General features: G+C 59.5%; 2 non-coding genes across 2 annotated transcripts; both read right to left on the minus strand.

The window, feature by feature from the left end:
• Positions 1 to 656: 656 nt before the first annotated feature.
• LOC142791870 (5.8S ribosomal RNA) lies at positions 657 to 809 on the minus strand. The gene has a single exon (XR_012890485.1). It is a non-coding gene; the product is annotated as a 5.8S ribosomal RNA (ribosomal RNA).
• Positions 810 to 2,528: 1,719 nt separating this feature from the next.
• Positions 2,529 to 4,343, minus strand: LOC142791858 (small subunit ribosomal RNA). The gene has a single exon (XR_012890474.1). It is a non-coding gene; the product is annotated as a small subunit ribosomal RNA (ribosomal RNA).
• Positions 4,344 to 7,164: the final 2,821 nt, after the last annotated feature.

Below are 7,164 nucleotides of genomic sequence, written 5' to 3' on the forward strand. Positions count from 1 at the left end.
CGCCAACGTTTCGCCAACTCGTGCGGGAGACTTTTTCCGCTTCGCGGCAAGTCGTCGCGCCGTGCTCTCCGCATCAACCGCGTACGCAGCGAACCGCAAACGTCGGGCGCAGCCTCCTCACCTCCCTGCGCTTTGCGCGCGAACGTTCCCTGTTCGCGCGGCAAAGCCTGGAGGAGGCACGGCCCCGCAGCGTGTTCGAGCGCCCGGTCTACGGGACACCCTGCTTACTTCGAGGGCAACAAGCGCAACGCAAGGCTGCGATCTCGCGCACTTTGCGCACGGCTGGAGAAGCTTTGCTGGCCGGCTTTCGCTCCTCGTGTTTACCGTGCGTTAAAGTTGCGCGTCCGTGGCTCTCGCAGCTCTTGCGCGCCCGGTCGCAGAGAGGAGTACGCAACCTCGACCGCACTTTCCCTGCAGGCTTCCTTCCGACTCGAAGTCCTGCGGCGGTCTCAACGAGGTGCCACATCCTCAATGCAGTCGGTCGCCCCCGTTTCGGTTGGGCTCTGGCACGACGGTCGCCACCGTCTCGCCCTTGAGTGGCCGCTGTTGGCGCTCGCTGTGAGGTGTTCAGCGTGCTGTCCGTGTTGCCGACGCGGTCAAAACGAGTCGACGGCTCACGTTCCCTTGTGCGCCGAAGGCTCTCTTGATATGTGATCCGACCCTCAGACAGACGAAGCCAAGGGAAGACCCAAGGCCGCAATGTGCGTTCAAAGAATCAGTGCTCAGTGTGTCCTGCAATTCACACCAAGTCTCGCAGCTGGCTGCGTTCTTCATCGACCCGAGAACCGAGTGATCCACCGCTTAGAGTCGTGAAAAAGTGTTTGTTCAATTCCGTACAGTCAAAACCAAACGTTTCTGGCACTCGGCCAAACAGTGGCCAAGAAGGGCGCTTTTCAGCGCACGCTTGGACTCCAAAACTCTGCCGCGCCTTTTTCGGCTGCCGCAAATCGAGCAAACGGTGTGTTTCGGACGGCGTTTCGCTTTCGCTACTTGCGAGTGCTTTCGTGGTCCACCCCTCTATAAATACTCGGGAGGCGTCGAAGCCGGTTCTCCAAGCCGGACCCGTAGGTATCGTTGTGTGCTCGCTCTCATTGGCCCGCCTAACCAGAAAATGCCTGCGGTACACCCATTTGGATAAGAGTGCACGCAGATGCGGGCCTCGACGGCTACACATTTCCTCGGGCGGCCGCCTCCCGGCCTCCGTGGAGCGCGGGATGCACGGTCCCATCGACAAGCCTCTCCCGTTTTTACCGTGGCGTCGCGGTTCACCACGGCAGGCGGGTCGGTCTCCTCCGCATAAAAAGGGGGACCCCCGCTTTTTGTTCCACGAAATCGCACAAGCTTTTTTCGCATCCACGGTTTGCCACCGCACACCAAAATGCCGATCCGGCTGCCTACTTTAGCCAACAGGTGGAGCCAGGCGCGCCGTACTTGCGCGGCACTTCCCACGTCCACCGAAGTCGGTGCCAAGGACCACTTTCGGCGCCGGAGCCGCGTACGAGCCTACTCGAGGCGGAAGAACGAAGCCAGCAAGGGCCTGGCCGCAAGTGCGTTCAATTGTCGGGACGTCCAAGTCCCTCGTTCTTCCGTGCTTCCTCTTTCGGCAAGTCGTTGCGGCACCTTCCCAAAGCGCGCAGACCCGCTAATCGCGACGAGCGCGACGTGGCCGTGCCGCCTTTCCCTCGGCAGCAAGCAAAACGCCTGGCAACGTCGACGCTCCCCTAACCGCGATCTCGCACCGTGTTTCGTGTGGCGAATTCAAAAGCCGGCCGGCGCTGCTGCAACCATTACGGTCGGTACGCATACGCCGCGGAGGGCGGGACGGTCATCGGAGCGTGCGGTTCCTCCATCGAGTACTGCGCACCTCGGCCGTCGCATCGCCGTGCCATGACCGGCCGCGCGTCAACGCGAACCGGTGCCAGCGAGATCCCTCGCCTGCAAGAACCGACCGGCAGCCTCCGTCACCCGAGGACGCGGAGGCGCTTGCCGCGGACGGCGGGACGGTATGCACTGGTGCACAGCGGACCCGTCACATCGCCAGTTCCTTGACCGACCGCCGACGCTTGTGCCGTTCCTCTCGTACTTGGCAGTCGCCGCGCGATTGTCGGGTCTCGTTCTTGCACGCTCGAACGGTCGGGAGGGCACTCGGCTGGCGTTTCGGGAACGCGCAGCCTCGCCTTCTACCGACGTAACCACGACTCGCCGTTCGCGCTCCGCCGCTCCTGTTTACAGTACTAGGCGGTCCCGCAGCGGTCGGGTCGCGCATTTCGAGCGCTTCGAGCCACGGTGCAGTGGCGGGTCGAAAGCCGACCTATGAGTGCGTTGCGCCGTTTGTACCCGCGTCCGCCACCTGGCCGACCGTCCAAGGTCGCGGTGTTGGCGTCCGCTGGGCGCAACAATTTGTCACGGGGTGCCGCTCCACATTCAGGCAGCCCCGTGGGGAAAAGCCGACCCCGCGTCCAAACGGGGTCAGCGGCAGAAAGTGTCGGGCGCAGACGCAGCTGAGGCGCTCACCCTTCACAATCCGTTAATGATCCTTCCGCAGGTTCACCTACGGAAACCTTGTTACGACTTTTACTTCCTCTAAATGATCAAGTTTGGTCATCTTTCCAACAGACCGGCGCAACCGAAAGGCCGCGCCGGACATCGGTCCGAAGACCTCACTAAATCATTCAATCGGTAGTAGCGACGGGCGGTGTGTACAAAGGGCAGGGACGTAATCAACGCGAGCTTATGACTCGCGCTTACTGGGAATTCCTCGTTCAAGGGGAACAATTGCAAGCCCCTATCCCAATCACGAAAGAAGTTCCACGGGTTACCCAGTCTTTTCAGACAGGGATAAAGACACGCTGCTTCCTTCAGTGTAGCGCGCGTGCGGCCCCGGACATCTAAGGGCATCACAGACCTGTTATTGCTCTGTTTCGTGCGGCTAGGAGCCGCTTGTCCCTCTAAGAAGGTTGTAAGGTGCTGGGAACCCCGCACCTATTTAATAGGCTAGAGTCTCGTTCGTTATCGGAATTAACCAGACAAATCGCTCCACCAACTAAGAACGGCCATGCACCACCATCCACCGAATCAAGAAAGAGCTCTCAATCTGTCAATCCTCCCAGTGTCCGGGCCGGGTAAGTTTTCCCGTGTTGAGTCAAATTAAGCCGCAGGCTCCACTCCTGGTGGTGCCCTTCCGTCAATTCCTTTAAGTTTCAGCTTTGCAACCATACTTCCCCCGGAACCCAAATACTTTGGTTTCCCGGAAGCTGCCCGCCGAGTCATTTGAGTAACTCAGGCGGATCGCTGGTTGGCATCGTTTATGGTCAGAACTAGGGCGGTATCTGATCGCCTTCGAACCTCTGACTTTCGTTCTTGATCAATGAAAACATTCTTGGCAAATGCTTTCGCAGTAGTTCGTCTTGCGACGGTCCAAGAATTTCACCTCTAGCGCCGCAATACGAATGCCCCCGTCCGTCCCTCTTAATCATTACCTCGTATTCCAAAAACCAACAGAACAGAAACGAGGTCTTGTTCTATTATTCCATGCAAGTTTATTCAGGCGACTCGCCTGCGTTGAGCACTCTAATTTTTTCAAAGTAAAAGCACCGGCCATCTCGAGGCACACAATGAAGTGCACCAAGAAAGAACCGGCATGATGTTCAGTCCGAGCCGTCGCATCGGGTAGATGCACTACTCGTCTGGAACTGAGATCCAACTACGAGCTTTTTAACCGCAGCAGCTTTAGTATACGCTATTGGAGCTGGAATTACCGCGGCTGCTGGCACCAGACTTGCCCTCCAATTGATCCTCGTTAAAGGATTTAGAGTGTACTCATTTCAATTACGGGGCCTCAAAAGAGTCCCGTATTGTTATTTTTCGTCACTACCTCCCCGTGCCGGGAGTGGGTAATTTGCGCGCCTGCTGCCTTCCTTGGATGTGGTAGCCGTTTCTCAGGCTCCCTCTCCGGAATCGAACCCTGATTCTCCGTTACCCGTAACAACCATGGTAAGCAAGTAACCTACCATCGAAAGTTGATAAGGCAGACACTTGAAAGAAACGTCGCCGGCTCGTGGCCATGCGATCAGCACAAAGTTATCCAGAGTCACCACACAATACGGGCCGAAACCCGATCGATCTTGGTCTAATAAAAGCACCCGTTACCCAAAGGGCTCCAGGCTCACTGCATGTATTAGCTCTAGAATTGCCACAGTTATCCAAGTAGGAAGAAACGATCTAAGGAACCATAACTGATTTAATGAGCCATTCGCGGTTTCGCCTTATTTCGGCATGTACTTAGACATGCATGGCTTAATCTTTGAGACAAGCATATGATTACTGGCAGGATCAACCAGGTAATCGTTCGACTGCGCGTCCGTCCTCGCCTTCGGCGGGCCGGACGCAGTCTGTGTGCGGCGGAGGCCACCTTCAGGCGCCCCAACACGCTTATTTTGCACTCCGAGATGACGGCGTTCGAGCTCGCTACGGCACAACCTTCCCTAAAGACGAGTGGGAGCCGTGCGGCAAGAAGCACGTTCATGCTCGCTCTTTTTCGTTGCATCGACTCGGTCGCGCCGTGCGGGTTGCCCAAGCCCGCTGCACTGTCGGTGGACCGGCCGGAACTAGCAACGGAGCCGAGACTGCAAAGCCGCCAGACGACGGGTCACGCCCGCGTCTTCGGCGCTTTCGCATCTGAATCGCCCGAGGACGACACGGAACACACCTCGATATCGTGGTAAAACGGCACCGTCCGACAACCAGCCCCTAACGCATCAAGCGGATGAGGCTGCAGACGACTGCCGTGGATTCCCCTGGAGCAGACCCGAGGACACGCTTGACGAGGCCGAAGCCCGCCGCATATCAGACACCCGGTCGCTTTCGCGTACGCCGCTCACGAGAACCCCCACATAATAGCAGCGATAAGTACCCAGACCTCCTTGGGCACTAATACGAGCGTACTCGAGAAAATTTCACCGCGGGTGTGCCCCGAAACGTGTGGCACGTTGAGCGTGCCACAAGTCTACGTCGCTCTCAAACCGGCCGAGGTCGTAGAATTTGCGACCCTACTCACGAAATTCCCACCGAGGATACGGCCGCAAACGTACCGCACCTTGGGTAGGCCACGAGTTTGTGCAACACTACGCTGACGGCACAGCACCGAGGTCGTGCGCGCACGCACGGGAAAATTCCGCCGCGGTTTCTGCCGAAAACGTGAGGCACCACGACTCTCCGCAAGTTCGCGTCGACTGCGAAAGACCGAAGTCGTGAACGACGTGTCCGCTACTCGCCGCCGACACGCTGGACACCAAACGTACAACGACTCGACGGCGTCGTAGAGGCCCACGACGCGGTTTTCCTTAACGACGTCTCGGCGTGGCACCGACAGGTTAGAACGGCCGACCAACGTTCCCTGTCCGCCGTTCGGCTCAGTCGAAGGGCTCGGCGACTTCGGCAACGCTGCGAAGCCGCACGGTGACGCACGCCATGTCCCCATTTTTTTTTTTTTTCTTTCTGCGTCTGCCGGGGTGCCCCTATAATAGCAGCGATAAGCACCCAGACCGCCGTGGGTCGCTCGCCCCGGCTGACGTGGTTTTTCGTACTCCTGCGGCGGTCGCCGTCAAGCACGTCCAAATACGCTACTTTCGTGGGCGCATTCACGCTCTTTCGCTTCGCCGGAGTGCCAGCACTCACTCTGCCAAAAACGGCGAACATCCGAGCGGCGGTTCCCACTTTTGCGTCGGCGTCGCAAACCCCGCCCCGGCAGACGAGGTTTGCCGTACTCGTGCGACGGTGGCCGGCGGGCACGTCGAAAGACGCCGATATCGTGCGCGAATTGGCGCACCTTGGCTTCACCGGAGTGCCGCCACTGACTCCTCCAAAAACGGCGAAGATCCGAGCGGCGCTTCCCACTTTCGCATCGGCGTCCCGAACTCCGCCCCGGCTGACGCGGTTTACCGTACTCGTGCGACGGTCGCCGGCGAGCACGTGGAAAGACGCCGATATCGTGCCCGAATCGGCTCCGTTCGGCTTCGCCGGAGTGCCAGCACTGGCTCGGCGAAAGACGACGAACATCCGAGCGACGGTTCTCACTATTGCGTACGCGTCGCAAACCCCGCCCCGGCAGACGCACTTTGCCGTACTCGTGCGACGGTCGCCGGCGAGCACGTAGAAAGACGCCGATATCGTGCCGGAATCGGCCCCGTTTGGCTTCGCCGGAGTGCCAGCACTCACTCGGCCACAAACGGCGAACATCCGAGCGGCGGTTCCCACTTAGCCGTCGGCGTCCCGAACTCCGCCCCGGCAGACGCGGTTGCCGAGCTCGTGCGACTAGCGACCGCGAAGCCGTCTCGCGACGCCGCTTTCGTGCGCGGCTCCCACTGCGACCTGGGTCACCCGAGGTCGACGAGCAAGAAAGAATGTCGAAAAAAATTTTTTTTTTTTTTTGCGTCTGCCGGGGTGCCCCTATAATAGCAGCGATAAGCACCCAGACCGCCATGGGTCGCTCGCCCCGGCTGACGTGGTTTTTCGTTTTCCTGCGGTGGTCGTCGTCAAGCACGTCCAAACACGCCACTTTCGTGGGCGCATTCGCGCTCTTTCGCTTCGCCGGAGTGCCAGCACTCACTCTGCCAAAAACGGCGAACATCCTAGTGGCGGTTCCCACTTTTGCGTCGGCGTCGCCAACCCCGCCCCGGCATACGCGGTTTGCCGTACTCGTGCGGCGGTGGCCGGCGGGCACGTCGAAAGACACCGATATCGTGCGCGAGTCGATGCTTCTTGGTCTCGCAGGAGGGCCGCCACTCACTCCTGCAAAAACGGCGAAGATCCGAGCGGCGCTTCCCACTTTTTCGTCGGCATCGCAAACCTCGCCCCGGCAGACGCGCTTTGCCGTACTCGTGCGACGGTCGCCGGCGAGCACGTCGAAATACGCCGATATCGTGCCCGAATCGGCCCCGTTTCGCTTCGCCGGAGTGCCAGCACTCACTCGGCCAAAAACGGCGAACATCCGAGCAGCGGTACCCACTTAGCCGTCGGCATCCCGAACTCCGCGCCGGCTGACGCGGTTGCCGAGCTCGTGCGACTAGCGACCGCGAACGCGTCTCGCGACGCCGCTTTCGTGCGCGGCTCCCATTGCGACCTGGGTTACCCGAGCTCGACCAGCAAAAAAGAAGGTCGAAAAAA

The sequence above is a fragment of the Rhipicephalus microplus genome, unplaced genomic scaffold, assembly GCF_043290135.1.
Source record: "Rhipicephalus microplus isolate Deutch F79 unplaced genomic scaffold, USDA_Rmic scaffold_191, whole genome shotgun sequence".
Taxonomy (NCBI): domain Eukaryota; kingdom Metazoa; phylum Arthropoda; class Arachnida; order Ixodida; family Ixodidae; genus Rhipicephalus; species Rhipicephalus microplus.